We start from the raw sequence: 19,105 nt of genomic DNA, 5'->3' as shown, positions 1-19,105 counted from the left end.
AAATTTATTGTGATTTTATTCGATAAAGGTTACAGTTGAAATTGAAGTACCGAACCAAATTGAGTGTAAATCACTTATGTCCAACGTGTCGATTTTTATCAGTGTAGGATTTGAGTATAGACGAATTTCGCGCCAAAATAATAATCGAAGTTAGTAACACTCTCTCAGATTTGTATGAAGCTCTCTAGACATGTGTGTGTGCACTTTTCGAAGATATTTATACGCGCTCAGTTTTCTCAGAGATGGCTGAACCGATTTGAACAAACTTATGCTCGTTTGAAAGCTACTGTCGGGCCATTGATCAAGTTCGAAGATCAAATGGCTGTGACTTTCGGTTACGGAGATATGATTGTATAAGTGACGTAACCGACTAAGCGCGTTGTTTTTTACCGCTCTACTGTATGTATGTAATTTGGGATCTTCTCTAATTTCGTAAAACGCTATTGTTCAGAAGTTAAGGCATCTCGAAAAAAGTCCTCATGCAATATTTGACCTAAATCGGACATGGGTAAGGTGTGCTGTCCAGCGGTTAAAGTTTGAAAATTTTCGATTTTGTAAAAGCACCATAGGGAGGAGTACATGAAATTTCCGAAATTGAAAAATTTTTTTGATGCCAAAAATCTTAAAATTGCATGAAACGTCGAGATTTAGTGTTATTTCAAAAAAAAGTCCCAAAAAGTCGATTTTTTCAAAAAAAAAATTTTTTTACGATGACACTAAATCTCGGCGTTTCATGCAATTCTAAGACTTTTGGCATCAATAACGATTTTTTCAGTATTTTTACTCGAACATTTGTAGAATTTGTCCTTTTTGCACAATATATATTTGAAACGAAAATAGGTTTGGCCCTTTTCAAAAAACAGTCGTGCTCAATTTTGGAGAAACAAACTATACAAAGTTTTTTGTGGATTTTTGTGACAAAGTCTGGATGTCCAGAAAGTTTCATTCCCAACTGAGAGGGTGCTGCAAACATTTGTTCGAGTTGGCGCGACCAGAATTACAATCGAGGGGTCAAGTTTAAATACACCAAAAATGTTCAACAGTTTTTTTAAATTGATGATGAGAAAAATTGCATATAATTGTAAATCTTCTAATCCTCATATTCAAAGCAGAGATTTATATGACATTACAAGAGAGAAATCCGAATTATGTTTTTCGTAATGCAATAAAATTTGGCACAATTATATCAAAACTGTAGTCGCCCGGAACAAGCTTTCGCCATATGAATTTTTCGGCGGAAAATTAGTGTCTCATGAAACCGAAATCCAACTCACCCACTACAGCATCAGCAAATCCGGACACTCCAGCAAAACTATTAATCCAATTCAGCAAATCCACTGTCTCTTGTCATACACGGTCACACAAAACGGATCTTCTCACCCAGGAACAAAACCCAATTAGTTTGTACCTAATCAGTTCATATTCGACGCCGCTGGCAGGCACAGTTTTGTATCACACTTCACTGTATCCGTCAACGGAAGCAGAGTTTAATTGTTGGATAATTCCAGGTGAATGCCTTCCGCAAAGCCACTATTTAGTGCCACATGTGACGGTATGTTCGGTAATATCCTGCGCTTCGTGTTGCGTTCCGCTCTCCGGATATGTTTCACCACACTCAAACGGAACTCACTGCCAAACGATTCCGGAAGCCCTCTGTCCTCGTCTTTTCTTTTCCGTTCTCGAACGCGAAACTCGTGTGTGCATCGATTCCGTGTTAGTTCCGTACAGGACGAGAGATCGTAGGAAACTGAGCTGATCCTGGCGGGTTCCACTGGTATCTATAACTGTTAGGAAATTGGCGCGTTGCTGCTGTTACTGTCGGTTCTGTTTTCCGGTGGTTGGCTTCTTCTGCACGAGGGAATTCTGCTTCGGTTGAGAATCAGAGCGAGAGAGAGAGAGAGAGCGAAAATCGTCCACCACGTAACGGCGGTTATGTTCCCGTGGGCCCCCAAGGATCAGGGATGCAGTTGAATAATACTACACTCGTAACAGTTATGTGGGCTCGAAAGTGGAAATTCTCGTTAATTTAATTATAAAGCGAATCCACTAAACGAGCGGAACGATTAAGTATTATACTGGTATAATATCCTGGGACTTGAGTGCATCAATAAATTGTTCCTTAATTCATCAATACTCAGTGTTTCTCATAGCGTTCAGACTCAATCGAGATATCTCAAGTCTGATATTTTGTTGTTGGCGTTTCGCATCGCATTCAAAAACAAACGTTGAAGGCGGTGTGTTCTTAAGTAATAGATTGGTCAACTTTCAAACGAAAAAAATTGTGCAAAAATGGTGCTGATTTTTCAATTGAATATTTTAATTTGTTTTAAATTTCACTAGGGTAACAGCTCCCTATTTCATCTGAGCTCCTATTTCCATCTCATCCCGTCACCTCATTACTTTGAACATGAATAATATTTTACAACCTACCTGAACCAAACTGTGAAATGTTTTAAAATGATTATAAAAGCTATTGTCACACTTTCCTATTGAAAGAAATGGTTTTAAGTTCTTCGGTTATCGTTTTTTTCATTTAAAATAATCTCACTTTTCAATTTAGGACACATTTTCGTCTCAAGATTTACAGTTCGTCATGTTTCTGAATATCTACTAATCGATTCGTCTCAAAACATGATCACTATTTCGCACAATTACACTACCATTGAATGCTGGATGGCTTCATAATTAATAATGTTCACTTGCCACTTATTTAATTAAAGATTTAAAACTTAAAAAATTACCCGACAAACAATAAAAGTCTTTAAAAATATGAGATGAAAGTTTTTCACTTAGTTCACTTGATTGCGCTTTGTTTTCATCTCATTTGGTTTCGCAAAGTTGCCAAGTTATCTCATATTGTTACAAAAAATAAATTGTTTTTCTTCTTCAAATTACTATCAAAAAGTATGTTTTTGGTATCCGTGACATTAGTTTAATTAAATGATTGATATTAATATTTCAATTAAAACTGTTTTGGCTTCGAATATTACCAGAAAGAGCGTGTTAAATACTAATGAAATAACCATTGTGGCAAATCTAGTAGCACTGGTTTCATTCCGCTATATGTCAGCATAACGCTGTTAAGTGTGTGTGCGTGTTTCATCGGCTGTGCACAGAGATGCCAGATATTTTCATAGAAAATATGTATTACGTTGTAATGTAAATCTGTAGAAATGGCATCTCTGGCTCTACACTTTGTTTTAAGAAGGGCTAATGAATAAATAGTAACAATTACATTTTTGTTTTTATTTTGAAGTTCACCAAATTATCTTTACAGTAAAATTTAAATTTAAATTAAATTTAAAGCGAAAGGTAACGGAAACGACCGAAAAAAATTTAAACGTTGAAATGATTTCAAACTGGTTCTAAAAATATCGTATGTTGTCTCATAGTTGGCATTAGGCCGTTTTTAAGAAGAATTCTGACATTTTGAACCTTAGAGTGTAATAGTGGATTATTTTTTTTTGATTGCTGTCGCCATTGCTAATTTATAGGATGAATAAAGGATCAACGATAGGATGGATAAAAATCCATTGAGATGGAATTAAGAGCAGAGTAGTGAACACATCATAAGTGTTTTTAGCGGTTTTATGAATATTTGTTAAATTTTCAAGAAATGTGAATCAATTCTCAATGTGCAGGAAGGCGAATGAAGCAGTAATATGAAATAGTTATAGTGATTTTAGTGGGTGAATCGGGGTTTCAAGGCGACGTCCTTACGAATGAGATGAAATAGGGAGCCCTTACCCTACTACTTCTGAAATTGATGATTAGTGGACTGAAAAGAATTCAAAGAATTTTCATCAATTTTAATAATTTCCGGTTCGAATGAACACACACATACACATACTCACATTATGAACAGTGAATGGAGATGAAAAATTGGTCAAACAAGGATGTGTCAAATCGGTCAAACTTTTTAATAAAATATTAAGTTATGATTCTTTTTCGATTTCAATTGTAGGGCCTTCCGTTTAGCTCTTTCCTTCATGATTAACATTGCCTCGTCGCAAATCGCCAATTTGCCAACAAGGATATGCAATAGGGTGGGACAAGATTTTATGGGAAAAAGATGAAAAGGTTTTTTTTTCTCGCTCCACCACTTTTCGTTTTCCTTTTGGGTCCCATAAGCACCATGCAAATTCTTAGCTCGATCGGAAAAATTATATTTTCGCTTCCGAGGTTTAAAGTTTGTATGGAGTTTAGTATGAAGAAATTCTCTTTTAACAAAAAAAATCGGCGGGAGAACACAATGAACTCTAAAAATCAGTGCATGTGATATTTTCCTAGGAAATTTAATGAGGAAGAAAACTTTAGAAGACCGCAAAACAATTCGACGTTTGTAGAAAAAGTTATTAAAGGATAACCGGCACAAGGTCCGAACAGTGGCTCATTCCTTAATATATCTAGCATCACTGCTGCTAGTGAAAGTAATATGATGTGACTTCCTTTTAATGTGCTATAACGGTTGATCCGAGTTGTTTGATGTCTTCACGATAGTTACTCAGCAGGGTATAAAGATTATTTTTAAGTGACAAACCGTGCTCCAAACCTTACTGCAAAACACAAAAAGTTATGTAAATTGTGTTTTTGTCCAAGTACCATGCGCGCGAGTGGTTTTAGAAAATTTTCGATGGAAATTTTGAAAAATTTGCAAAAACCAAAAACATACAGATCTTTGAAAAACTTTTATCTATCTGCAGGGCAAAAATGGCTGAAAAATTCGGAGAATTAAAAAAAAACTTTACAAAACTAACACGTTTTTATTCAATAGTGTAGTGGTGGAACCATATTTCATCCATTGTCACATATCAATGCAAAAAATATGATTTATTACTTATGAACATGGCCAAACACTGCTTTGAATCATCAATCACGCTTTTGGAGTATTTATATATTTATATATAATCGGGACTACTTGAATCGAATTATGACGTAAAAAATTTGGAATTTTCAGCGTGAAAAAAGTTTACGCTATTTGGAATTTTCAACGTAAAAAAAGTAAGTATGTATATTATTGGATATGTATAATATAATGGATAACTATGGAAAAAAAATTATTAGTATCGACGTCCGGTTCATCGATATCCGTTACAAACCATCAGAATATGGGTATTTTCGGAACGGGTTTGATGAGCACATGTTGGAAAACGATGTGTGAGGTGGTTCTGAATTCTGCATTAGTTCCTCATATGTATAATTTCGTTTTATTTAGTGCACTTGTTTAGCAGTTTCAACAGTCTTTATAATATGATTTGACTGGTATTTTAGTATTTTTTTTACAAAATCCGGCTATAATTTAGATCTGCCGAAGATAATATATTATACATACTACTGCTTCAAAAATGTAAATGCCTACTCATGAAAACCGTTCCGAAAATACTTATATTGTAAGGGTTTTAAAGGAATATCAATTAACCGGAAGTCGCCATCTTGGAATTCAGAACCACCTCAAACATCGTTTTCCGACATCTACTCATTCAACCCGTTCCGAAAATACCCATATTGTAGTAATTTCCATGGAATACAAATGAGCCGGAAATGATTTTCATTGTATGCAAAAACATCTTTTTCCGAAGTAGGCTCGGAAAAAAAGTTTACGTTATTTGGGATTTTGTTCGTAAAAAGAGTTTACGTAAACGGAGGTTTGGGTGTAAACCAGCAACGATTGATGCACTGGAAGCCAATATTGAGTCATCTAAAGCGGAGCCGTGGCCAACATTTGAATGAAGTCTTCCTTAAACATTTAATTATATCGATCGTTCAATTTTCTAAAATTTGGTTGTGTTTGTTTTCGAAAATCAAATCCTATACCCCTTAGAAAATCGATTAGCGACTACGCGGAAAAATGTATAAAATCGTCAAATTTCGGTTTAAACCTGTTTGTATTCGTAGATTTTTTAAGCTGTTATCCGAACAATCCTTCTTTTTTTAAACTGGTGGTTAAGAAAAGTTCTTTGAAGGATTTCGGTGCAAAATAGATGAGTAATTGAATAATATGAGAATGGTGTCATTATCCCATTATTATTTGTTCGTGGTATATCGTTTCATGGCCTTTTCCGTTATAGCAAGCAGAGATGTCCATCTCCTCTGTGTGACGAAGAGCAAGCAAAATTTCTCCCCTCGCACTGACAACTTCAACGAGACCTCTTCTCTTGCACATATATGCACCACTGTTGTATAAAGTGTGCACGCATCATGAATGCGTTTGTTTATTTCCTTTTACCTCCTCCACTGAATCGCACTTAAGTGCTAGAGCATTAGCTAATAAATTCTCTGAGGTGGATGCAGATACTTTCACAGAGGTGTACACGCCGGTGAGCACTCTGCTGTATGGTTTGCGTAGAAGAAGCGTGGGGCACGCAAAATCAGGAAAATAAAACAATTTATCGTTAAATTTTCGGTTTTCATTGCAAATTTTTCATAGCAAGACCACATCTACTCTCTATTAATTAAAGTTCACAGAAGTGTTCGCTCACCATCACGCGCCAGTGATCACTTGGGCGTATTTAGGCGAGAGCACGTGAGAGTGATTCGTGCGAAGAGAATGTTATTCTCTCGCACCAGTTTCTTTCAACACAAGCACGCACTCAAAGTCTATCTGTCTGCACACTGAGAAGAAGTGCGCTTTCCTTTTTGTGCGATGCTTCATTTTTTGCATCCTCGGTGTGGACAAGAATCTGACGCCAGCGTGTATCACTCTGGTGAAACGCCATCTCTGATAGCAAGAGGCCAAATTCGGCCAAAAAAGAACCTAAGAATTGCATTGCTAGTGAAAAAGCTACAGATGATTTTAACCAACCAATCCTGCACATGAATCTCTAGGTTGAAGGCCCAGCTCATGATGTGAACTCTTCAACCCATAGGAACAGTTGGCCTGTCACATTTTTTGTTACCATTGACGTCAATTTAAGCATGCCAAAAAATTCGAGCGGTTTGGTCGCAATCCAAAAATCGATCCGTCGATCCATCATCGCATCGATCGGAACAAAGAGTAATCGGAAGAAACAAAGCCTGACTTTGCAACACGTGGGCGAGCATTGTCATGATTCAAAATGCCGTGGTCTACCGAATTACTCAAATTCTAGATCTTTAAGCTTTAGTTGCGGTCCAGCTTGTTCTTAGTCTTCCTAATCCGAATTGCCATTTCGGACACGTTCGTTCAGCTAGAATATGATCACTTTACGCTTCTTCCGAAATGCGATGACTTTCGACGGCTGTTTTGTTTATATTGAAATCGTGAAAAAAACTCCCCGCAAAACACTTTATTCTAAAGTCAAAAGTCGACATTTTCGTAGTAAGAACAGTATTGTTATTTACGCTTTAGCCAAATGATACATGCTGATTCTGAAACTGTATGACAGTCGCTTTCTAACGCATATTTTGAAACGAATATTACTGGAATGTAAATCAAGTTACGCCATCTACTAGAAAACGGCACAAACTTATTTATACAACTAGTTTTGGCATTGGTTTTATCATCCTTTATCTCGGAATCAAACTTTGTCAGCATCTTCATATACATCATCCACGATGGAACTTCAAACCATAGTGTTCCCGTTACCAACTCGTTACAATCCGTCTGCTACAATTAACGAAGAGAATTTTTTTCCCGAAGTTAGTTTCAAAACAAGTAATATATTTTTATGACCTGGTTGCATTTACAATCCCCCCCCCCCAACATTAGTTTGTTAATTTCGGAACTAGTTAAATGCACATCTCTCGTTTGCTTAAAACTTTATCGTACGGGCTGCGAGCTCACGTTTTAAGCGGTTTTGCAGGAATCTGCGTGTTTTCGTTATATTTCTAGGGAAAGTGGAGCTGAGGACCGGTCTGTCATACCGCTCCGACTACAGTTAATAACTTTTTTATCACAACTACCAGCATACTGATAGCTTATTTTTTTGGTATAATTTGGATAGGACAGGCGAACCTTTAGACTACGGCCGGATCTATAACAAACCGTGCAATTTAAACTCGAACCGCATCAATACCTCCTTTCTTTATCGCTTTCCGCATTCAGATTATTTCTACTGCTCATTATCGTTTTTTGTATGTCAGTTCCGACCTTGATGAACACAATGGAGAATTGTCACTTTCGATTGAAAGCTTTATAGGACCTAATATTTATTGAAAGTATGTTTCAACACGTGGAAAAATGTCATGGCTTGCTGTGAGAGCGCTTCGAAGGTGTTCCTAAATGTGACGTTATAACAAAGGTAAACTCAAGATGGAGTTGAAAGTTTACATTGAACTATAGCTTTTGATTTTAATATTGCTAAGCAAAACTAATACCGTTTTCGTTTTTGAACCTATACGCGGGCGACTCTGACTCCAAGTAAAACGAACACGTGGTACGCGCCCTAAACAACAACTCATGAAAAAAAGAAAAAATAAACAAACTCGGCTGGATGCGTGGTGCGACCCGAGAAAATTTTCAGAGCGAAACCACGCGATTGGAGTCCGATCTAGAGCGACCTCAGGTTGCTAAAACAAACATATCAAACGTTGTTTGGGCGACTCTGATCAATAAACGAAAACGGTATAAGTTTGCTTTTCGTGTCTATTTTTCTCAAAGTCCCATTCTTATAATTGTTTTGCAGTTTTGCATCAATGTTATACATTGATTTAAATTTACAGAGACTTGCAACATTTTTGTCTGTTTTTGTACTGCGAGGCAGCTCCGTCAGACATAAATAAAACCTTAAATATAATTAAGAATTATTCATGTACATGTAATAATTGTAGATATTGCAAGCGAATAAACATGTCATGGAAATATAAAAAATGGTGTTATAATTAAATATCCAAGTATCTCAAGAACAGCTACTTCTAGAAAAAAAGATATAAGCAAATTTATTGCCTTTAATCTGTAGAATAAAATTCTACTGTTTAAATGATTATCTTTCAATGAGAACTTGAAATTTCGAATATATCTGTAAATTGTTTTAGCTGTAACGTCTTCATTTTTCAAAAGGCACGGATGAGATAGCCATCAATCTGTAGGTTTTAATAACAGTTTTAAAATAAAAATCATCAAAAAAAATTAAAACCATGTTTTTTTTTATTTAACTTTTTCGGGTTATTTTGTAATTATTGAGAAAATATAAATTTTTCAGTGTATATTTTTCTTAGATTGCGCAATCTAATCCCCGACTATGTATGTTGCTCCTTACTGTTGGTAGTACGAATTTCAGAGTACTCATTGGTTCTTGATCTAAATTGCAAAATCCATTGAAGTTTTCTATTTTGGTTGATTTTTCCTACTGTTTGAGCTTGCTTTTTCCAATTGCCAGTTAACTAGTGGTTTGAAAAAAAAACGGTCCCATAACGACAATATCCTCGAAAATTCACCGGAGTACTCCGTATTAAGCGCTACCATCTCTGAAGCATCCCTCGTCCGGCAGTAATTTAGTTTAAAAAGAACTGCGCTTAAAGAGAGTTGCTTTTTCCTACTTTCCGGGTTATGCGTCAAATATAAAATCATTGTATTGTCATACCTGATACTGAAATTAAACTTGGGAATTTATTACACTGTATTACTTGCGCTTTGTAAGGGATGTATGTATTGAACTAGAGATCTATTTGCCGAAAAAATCTGCGATGACTAGGAAACGCGCATGGTTTTGTCTAAGTGGACCAGTTCTGGTCTAAGCAAATAAATTTCATTCCATTGGTAATCTGCTTAGTAAAGACATTTAGCTTTCCAATTTCGCCAGAAGTCGTTCGACGGAATGCCATTTCATCGAATGCCGTTTCGCCGAAAGGGTTCTTTCGCCAGAACGGTCATTTCGCTGAATGGAACGAAAGGGTCATTACATATACATCACATTATTAATAAAAAACATGCTTAATCCATCTAGCAGTGAGATGATGACTTTTTTTTTATCAATCCGCATTTTGTGTTTTTGCATGAATATTCTTCGGTGTTTTAGTTCTCATGACCGTCGTTTTAAGCAGCAGTTTGAGATTTTAATCACTCATTACCCTGTAATGTCGAAATTGCAAATCGAATCGAATTTGACTCTAAACGTGTGACAACCGATTGAATAGTCCATGAGATGTCGAAGTAAGTTCCACTTTAGAGTTTTTCGTCATTATTTATGGTACTTCCAGAGACGGTATTCAGGAACTAGCATAACCCAAAATGATTCGTATGGCCTGCAATTAATACGCCAAATAATTTACATGTTCTATATCGGTATGAATTTTAAAAACTCATCATCCTGTAATTCCAGAATCGGATTTAATTCACCCATTTTGTATGGGACCATAAATCCTTTAATTTGAATTTTTGTTTTTGAAGTTCGATTTGGCCTTTTTGAGAAAATGATTGAGCTTTGAGAAACGATTCGATACTGGAACCGGAATTCTAAAATCGGTGTAGCCGAGATCAGTTGAGTACACCTGAGGAGTGTGTAGACATCTTTGAGAAATTGTAGTGCGAAATAAATTTTTGGTTACCTCCCGAATCGAAAACTGAATACCGATGAAACTGAAATAAATTTATTTGGTAATCGACTATCCAAATTTGCAAACCCGATAAACCTGATTAATTTGTTTGGAATTGATATTTTTATACTAATCACCCTGTATCTCCTAAACCGGAAGTCGAATCTGACTAAAAAGTAAGATATTTTATAGGATTTTAAGACCTCTCATTTGAATCATCTTAATCATCATCATCTCATTTGAATCTTAAATCGGTTCAGCCATCTACGAGCAAAATGAGTTGCATAATTTCAATTTTGTTTCACATATCATCCTGTGGTTCTGCAATCAGAAGTCGGATCCAAACGTAATTCAGGAACCTTGTTTAGGAGCATACGACTTTTCATATGAATCTGAGTTGGTAGAAAACTGTTGTGTCATCTTCAAGAAAATTGAGTGAAATTATTTGTCACACACGCATTTGCTGATCTCGACGAACTGAGTCGAATGGTATATGGGAGTTATGTTCTAGCATTTATTGCTGTAAGTAGTTTAAATCAATATAATTATGATATTACTTTCAACTTGAAAATGCTGCCATCATCTAGTTTACATGTCATACTCGAACGATTATGTTACCAAAAACGAACCGTGCTATAACCGGTCCGAGGCAAAATGTCATGAAAAATGATGCTATACACAGTCTGTTTGGTACTTAGAAACAATTGTATGTAACAGTATCAAAAATCGTGTTTCACGTTGCTCCCAAGCATTGCTTTGTCATACAGCGCTCAAAACTTCTACTACTGGATTAGAGGAGAAAGTCGCTTACACAAAAATGTCAATATCTCCGTTAGAAATGGACGGATTTAAACAATCTATAGTTTGTTGGATAGCTATTATCGTGCGGAATCTAAGTCTGAAAATATATTCTGTTTTCAAGGTCAATTGTGACAGATTTTGACATAAAACTTCGAATAATTCAAAAAGTAAATATCCGATCTCAAAACCATTCAATAGCGATTCTTCACAGACACACACACGGACATTTGCTCAGTTCGTCGAGCTGAATCGGAAAATTGTTCTAAAGTTTGAGCAAATTCTATATCTAGTTTTTATATATATAAAAAAGGTAAAAATTCAAATTTTGGCTTTTCGTCGACAATGTTTATTTGTTATATTTTTTGGATAATTTATGTGGTTTTCGGCGAAATGGCATTCAGCGAAATGACCCTTTCGACGAAATGTCATTTTTCAAAATTGCCCATTCGATAGAACCGGCATTCGGCATTCGTCCCTGACTCGGAAATTTCAAACCATTCGAAAAGCAGGGAATAAGTTAAATGGGAACTAAATATGTTGTACTTCATTTCGATAAAAGTATTCAAAAACAATATTATTTAACTAATAAAACGACTGTGTCAGCAAATGGAAAGCTTACCTGTTGTAAATCGATCAGTATTGAGAGTTTCGAATGCTCACAAGTCGCATATTAGCATAGTGTAGCGCAAACGCTTATTAATAATTATGTGGCAGTAGGCCATGTTCTTTGATTACCAGGGGAACGATGAGTTGATGTCAAAATCGTTTCCAAACCGTCTGAAGGAAATCGGTTTATTTTCATCACAAAGTACCTAACCACAATCATTTTACCTATTTACAAATTACTTCGCGAAAATTTGACGCTTTCCTTTTCTGCCAAGAGCAGTAGTTGAAAAGCGGAAAGGCATTATTTTGTATTAAAAAATGACATTGAATTTTGTCGCCTACCTGTCAAGCCCCTTTCCAAAACCACTGGATTTTCAAATAAATTCGCAGAATGATGCATTTCATAAACATAAAAGAGAATGATGATAGAAGAAGGCAGTGGTAATACTAATCTAACACTTCATCTGTTATTGGCAGTTTGAAACGATTCAGTACCGATAAAATTTCTTCTGGAGTATGGCTGTCTTCACAGCTACCGGTTGAACTAATTTAATCTCAATTTCATTTGATTCCCACCAGTTACGATTATCCTATTAGGAATCTGAAACAGCCGAAATTTCCCAGTGAAAAAGAGGAAACGGAACAAGCCCTATCGCTGTAACAGATCTGCAAAGATGGTACCGCTTCTAAAGTCAATCTTGGTGCTATACGGTGAAACCTTTCTCAATCTCGTCATGTTATGCATTATCCTTATCACGAGAAGGAAATGTCGATAAGTAGCTTTAAAAATCACTGTTCATAGCAGCCTGGTACCTTTCGGTAGCTTTTTGCTGTCAAAATTTGGCAACGGATAGAAGTAATGCTTTTTAATTGGCTTCCTCTGTACTTCGAATTCGGATTGAGAAGTCACGTTCAATGAAATTGATTGGTACTTTGACAATGACAGATGAATGACAGTTTGTTTCACTGATTGGACGGCTAAGGAATAATATTCTAATTTGCCGATAGTAGGCCGTGAGTTGCGTGAGAGTTTGAGAGCACCATGCAATCCCAAGGTCGTTCGGAATTCCCAGCTGTGCACACATAATTCGTGCCGTGAATTACGAGTAGCGTGATCGGGAAGAATTTATTAGGTCTTACAACAATGTGTAAAACATAACCGTTTTACGTAATGCTAAACTTGCTGCTAGCTTGATAGTCAAGCCGTCCATTCCTGCTGTTCCGGTTTATTAGTGCTTGCTTGCAGATTCTCTGGAGACTCACAATGATTGTGGTTAATGTAAATTCAAGAGCAAATGAAAAGCGGGGGATCGGAGTCAAAAACTCAGGACAATGGACTTTTCCTTTTTTTCTTGATAATCCAGGGACATTTTCTCGAATAGACAATGATAATATCAAAGAACTTTGCTTCGGGCGTTGTTTGAACATTGTTGAATAGATACCGAGTCGATTGCCCGAAACCCGGAAACAATTACTTTCGGTGGAAAAGAACTCGTCCGTGAGCTATACAGCTAGAGCTTATATCGTTCATTGTATTCATAAAAGTGTAGTGAACTTTCAAAGAAGAAAAAAAATGTTATCGTTCTGGTAGCATTGGAGGATAAGGAATATTTTTATCAGTCCTGGAAAATCGTCAACTTGAATGATTTACATTGATAAATCAGCTTAGTTCGGAATAATTAAAACAGCAAAAAACTTTGATTCTAGAAGCAAAATTTTCTACAAAAGATGGCCACACACCAGTTCGATGAATACAAAAACTTAAGATTCATCCGTCATGTAGTAGGCTAAGATTTGTGCATTTCTGTCTGAGTTGTGTATTTTCGCCTTTCTCATATAGAAAGGTTATCCAATCACTGTGAAAACCGACTTTTTAATGTCTGTATGTATGCAACAAAAATGTGTACTCGATTTTCTCGGAGATGGCAGAACCGATTTTCACAAACTTAGATTCGAATGAAAGGTCTCTTGGTCCCATAGGTTGCTATTGAATTTTACACGGATCGGACTTCGGGTTCGAGAGTAATGGGTTTAAATGTGCAAAACAATGAAGAAAAAGTGCACTCGATTTTCTCAAAGATCGCTCAACCGAAACTCTTCAACAAAGATAAAAAAATAGATCTTATAGTCCCACAGGTAGCAAATTTCATCTGAATTCGACTTCCGGTTCGAGAGTTAAAATGGAAAATGGAAAATGGAAAATGGAAAATGGAAAATGGAAAATGGAAAATGGAAAATGGAAAATGGAAAATGGAAAATGGAAAATGGAAAATGGAAAATGGAAAATGGAAAATGGAAAATGGAAAATGGAAAATGGAAAATGGAAAATGGAAAATTGAAAATGGAAAATGGAAAATGGAAAATGGAAAATGGAAAATGGAAAATGGAAAATGGAAAATGGAAAATGGAAAATGGAAAATGGAAAATGGAAAATGGAAAATGGAAAATGGAAAATGGAAAATGGAAAATGGAAAATGGAAAATGGAAAATGGAAAATGGAAAATGGAAAATGGAAAATGGAAAATGGAAAATGGAAAATGGAAAATGGAAAATGGAAAATGGAAAATGGAAAATGGAAAATGGAAAATGGAAAATGGAAAATGGAAAATGGAAAATGGAAAATGGAAAATGGAAAATGGAAAATGGAAAATGGAAAATGGAAAATGGAAAATGGAAAATGGAAAATGGAAAATGGAAAATGGAAAATGGAAAATGGAAAATGGAAAATGGAAAATGGAAAATGGAAAATGGAAAATGGAAAATGGAAAATGGAAAATGGAAAATGGAAAATGGAAAATGGAAAATGGAAAATGGAAAATGGAAAATGGAAAATGGAAAATGGAAAATGGAAAATGGAAAATGGAAAATGGAAAATGGAAAATGGAAAATGGAAAATGGAAAATGGAAAATGGAAAATGGAAAATGGAAAATGGAAAATGGAAAATGGAAAATGGAAAATGGAAAATGGAAAATGGAAAATGGAAAATGGAAAATGGAAAATGGAAAATGGAAAATGGAAAATGGAAAATGGAAAATGGAAAATGGAAAATGGAAAATGGAAAATGGAAAATGGAAAATGGAAAATGGAAAATGGAAAATGGAAAATGGAAAATGGAAAATGGAAAATGGAAAATGGAAAATGGAAAATGGAAAATGGAAAATGGAAAATGGAAAATGGAAAATGGAAAATGGAAAATGGAAAATGGAAAATGGAAAATGGAAAATGGAAAATGGAAAATGGAAAATGGAAAATGGAAAATGGAAAATGGAAAATGGAAAATGGAAAATGGAAAATGGAAAATGGAAAATGGAAAATGGAAAATGGAAAATGGAAAATGGAAAATGGAAAATGGAAAATGGAAAATGGAAAATGGAAAATGGAAAATGGAAAATGGAAAATGGAAAATGGAAAATGGAAAATGGAAAATGGAAAATGGAAAATGGAAAATGGAAAATGGAAAATGGAAAATGGAAAATGGAAAATGGAAAATGGAAAATGGAAAATGGAAAATGGAAAATGGAAAATGGAAAATGGAAAATGGAAAATGGAAAATGGAAAATGGAAAATGGAAAATGGAAAATGGAAAATGGAAAATGGAAAATGGAAAATGGAAAATGGAAAATGGAAAATGGAAAATGGAAAATGGAAAATGGAAAATGGAAAATGGAAAATGGAAAATGGAAAATGGAAAATGGAAAATGGAAAATGGAAAATGGAAAATGGAAAATGGAAAATGGAAAATGGAAAATGGAAAATGGAAAATGGAAAATGGAAAATGGAAAATGGAAAATGGAAAATGGAAAATGGAAAATGGAAAATGGAAAATGGAAAATGGAAAATGGAAAATGGAAAATGGAAAATGGAAAATGGAAAATGGAAAATGGAAAATGGAAAATGGAAAATGGAAAATGGAAAATGGAAAATGGAAAATGGAAAATGGAAAATGGAAAATGGAAAATGGAAAATGGAAAATGGAAATCCCATCAGGAAAATGATCAGGCAAGGCTTAAATATAAATCTTAAATAACTAAGGGGAACGTGACACTAGAGGCAATTAGTTCTGATTCTTGATTCTTAAAACATGATGGAATAGGTGAATATTGCTCGTTCAATTTTAAAGCCATTTATAATAGATAACTGTTAGGGACGATCGTGAAAATTATTTTTCTTGAGCAAGAGACGTCCCCTTATCAATTGTGGATGTACACTTGGACCTAGCGAAGAGCAAATTCTCAAAAAGCAAACCTAGGAACCACAATAAGATTTTATGAAAGAACAAAATTTCACAGATTTGAACGTCCTCTGTAGTCAAATTGACTCTTTGACAAGAATTGCCATTCCTGACGCTACAAATTTAATAAAAATATACGTAGGCATAAATTTCCGTACTACTATTTATTGCACAGATATCGCCATATATACATTGTTTACATTTAGAGAAATGCTCAAATTTGTGAAAGAAATTTATTCTATGAAATTGAGTCGCATAAATTTAATATTGTTCGTAAAGCCGGCTCTGAAACTTTCATGAATTTTGAATCATTTCGAAATAGAATTAACGCAGGTGCTGATTCTCATTTTGCGTATGAAGAATTGTCCATTTGGCTGAAATATGATCTCAAAACAGGTTTTTATATCATTCGATGGTCAGTAAATAAGTTTTAAACGGAAGTCACACAGGGTAATCCATCCCATAGTCATCTCTGTTCATTCATTCGTCTCATAAATGAGAAAACCATTAGTTCGAGTCACGTTGCTAGTTTTGTTCAATATATTGCCCTAACAGATGGATTGTTAATTTGCCTCATTTATATCATCCTGTTGCTCCCAAAAAATTCACCTGCTTCATAGCTCCGGAGCTTTATATAATACAAGCTTCTAAGAACTAGTACTTACTGTGTGAGCTCTTGTGGGGATGAGTTCATTGTATGTATACTAAGTTCTCATTGTGAATTTCGATGTAAAATAATATTGTACACCCGGGATAATTCTTCATCAACGCAATCAGATTGTTTGAAAAATGTGTGAGTGGTGAATTGGCGCTGTCCAAAGAGCTTTTCTAATGAATCCGAGCGAAAACAGTGTAGCAAAAGCTTCTGTACGACTTTTTCTCGCCCGAATTGCATGCAAGGTGCTTTCAGGGCGAACTATCACTGTAGGATGCATGTGTTATTTTCCCGTTACGAATATTGAATATAACCCACCGTATTCGCTAAACTGTTGTATTTTACTGTCATGAATTGGGATAGCGATTACACGGTATATTAAATATATCGCTCTTGAAATTTATGGCAATAGATTTTTTGAAGAAATACTTCTTGAGATATCGTGATAAGAATCTTATTTCACAAGCGCCTAATGCTATGGAAATAAGGAAAATACACTTATACCCATTTTCTCGTACTATTCGGAAAATATGACACTTGGAATATAACTTTGAGCTTAGGTTGGAAATCACGTGAAGGTGAATATAACCCATCGTATTCGCTAAACTGTGATATCTGTCGACGGAGCTGGGAGGAATCATTCCGTTCATCTAGTTTAGCGAAACCACGTCTTACCTTGAAGTTGAAAGAGCTCGATGTCAGTAGCAGCTTGTCCTTTTTCGTAGTCAAGGATTGCTGCGCCAAATATTGGTAGACTCACGTGCTAACGCTGACGTAGCTGTCAAGTACAAAACCCTTCAGACACATTGATCATTTGTATAGTGTTATCCCACATAAACTGTTGTATTTTACTGTCATGAATTGTGAAAGCGATCACACTGTATATTAATATGACTCTTAAAGTTTACGGCAAAAGATTTTTGAAAGAAATACATCTTGAGATATCGTGATAAAAGTCTCATTACATAAGCGACTGTGGAAAAAAGGAAAAGACATTCGCCATACACGTTTTCTCGTACTGTTCGGAAAATGTAGCACTTGAAAAATAACTTTGAGCTCACGTAGTGAAATCCCGTAAGGGCTCTGCGGTAGAGTTAACGTAACAATTTCTAGAAACTCGCGCATTTCTACTGAATCTCTTCACTGAACATATTGAGTCCGTCAACAACTAAAAAAAGATGAGTTATTCCTAAAAATAAGAGTAAAAATAGCTAACAAATGCAAAAAAAAATGAATCGAGTTACTTCTTTGTTGAGCCAACTGCACCCGAAAGAATAGTTGAGAGTGACATCGTCCTTGCTGTCACGAAGTAGCGTAGAATTTTTGAAAATATCTGCGACTAGATTCTGTTCAACGGATATCTGTATGCTGCTGTAAACCGCGAAGTAAGGGACGACTAAATGCATCAAAATTAAACAATCGACTTCTCTAGCAAAAAATAATTAATATCAGTCAGAGCTGTTAACATTTTTGTTGATATTCAGCATAATTATTCTTTTTTTGTCTTATTCATTATAATAAACAGTAACTATGGTGAACTGAATTTCACCCTTCAGCGTTGCGAGTTGTCACTCTGACAGTGTACGACATACAGTAAAACGTGCCCTCGAAAATTTGTCGAAATATTTCGTATTATTATTTGTATTTTGTTGTATCACAGTTATCTATTGATGAGATAGTTGTTATTTTTAATACTGGCAGATGCATCGTTTATTTTTTATATGATGATAAAGAACAAATGATTTTGTCGTGAATACGACTTACTTTATTATGGGACCGCCTTTTCAAAAATTCGCCATGTGGAAGAATGGGCAGAAGTTAATCGTGAATATCTCAACTTGTATTGGATGTAGAAAATCAAAACTACTTATCAATTTTAAAGATTATTGAAGAAAAAATCATTATAATGGAAGAATGTTTAAAGAAGAGAATGTTGCCACTGTACAGAAAGCATGAGGCTCCTCCTCTCTTCTGGTAGGATTTGGCTTCAGCCCTCTACGCCAACTCCGTTCTACAGTGGTTGTCAAAAAATAATGTACAATTCGTGGAAAAGGACATCAAGCCACCGAACTGCCCGGATCTTCGACCAATTGAAAGGTACTGGGCAATTGTCAAGCGGCACTTTCGGAAGAAAGGTACAGTGTCCCGAAACATGCAAGAGTTCAAAAAAAATATTGGACAGCTGCCACCAGGAAAGTCACAAAAGTAACTGTGCAGAATTTAATGAAGAATGTCAAGTCCAAAGTGCGAGCGTTTCACAGAAACTAGGATTTTCTTCAATATAATCAGTGAAATGCATAAAAATGTAATTTTTCTACAATATATCGAAAACTGATGTCAAAATATGTTTTGTCGTGAA

The 19,105-nt window shown here is 35.4% G+C and overlaps 1 protein-coding gene across 4 annotated transcripts in view; it reads right to left on the bottom strand.

The window, feature by feature from the left end:
* LOC131435117 (opsin, ultraviolet-sensitive) overlaps window positions 1-19,105 on the bottom strand; it is a 316,741-nt gene that overhangs the window by 212,593 nt on the left and 85,043 nt on the right. Inside the window, exon 1 of one of the 4 annotated variants that reach the window (XM_058602662.1) lies at window positions 1,275-1,991. The exons of the other annotated variants lie outside the window; for them this stretch is intronic. The gene's annotated coding sequence lies outside the window, so the exon portion shown is untranslated. Of the gene's footprint in view, window positions 1-1,274; window positions 1,992-19,105 lie in introns of those variants that run through there. 4 annotated transcript variants of the gene reach the window in all.

This window comes from Malaya genurostris, chromosome 3 (assembly GCF_030247185.1).
Source record: "Malaya genurostris strain Urasoe2022 chromosome 3, Malgen_1.1, whole genome shotgun sequence".
Taxonomy (NCBI): domain Eukaryota; kingdom Metazoa; phylum Arthropoda; class Insecta; order Diptera; family Culicidae; genus Malaya; species Malaya genurostris.
Note: the sequence above shows the minus strand (reverse complement) of the source record. Positions and strands in the feature narration are given on the sequence as shown.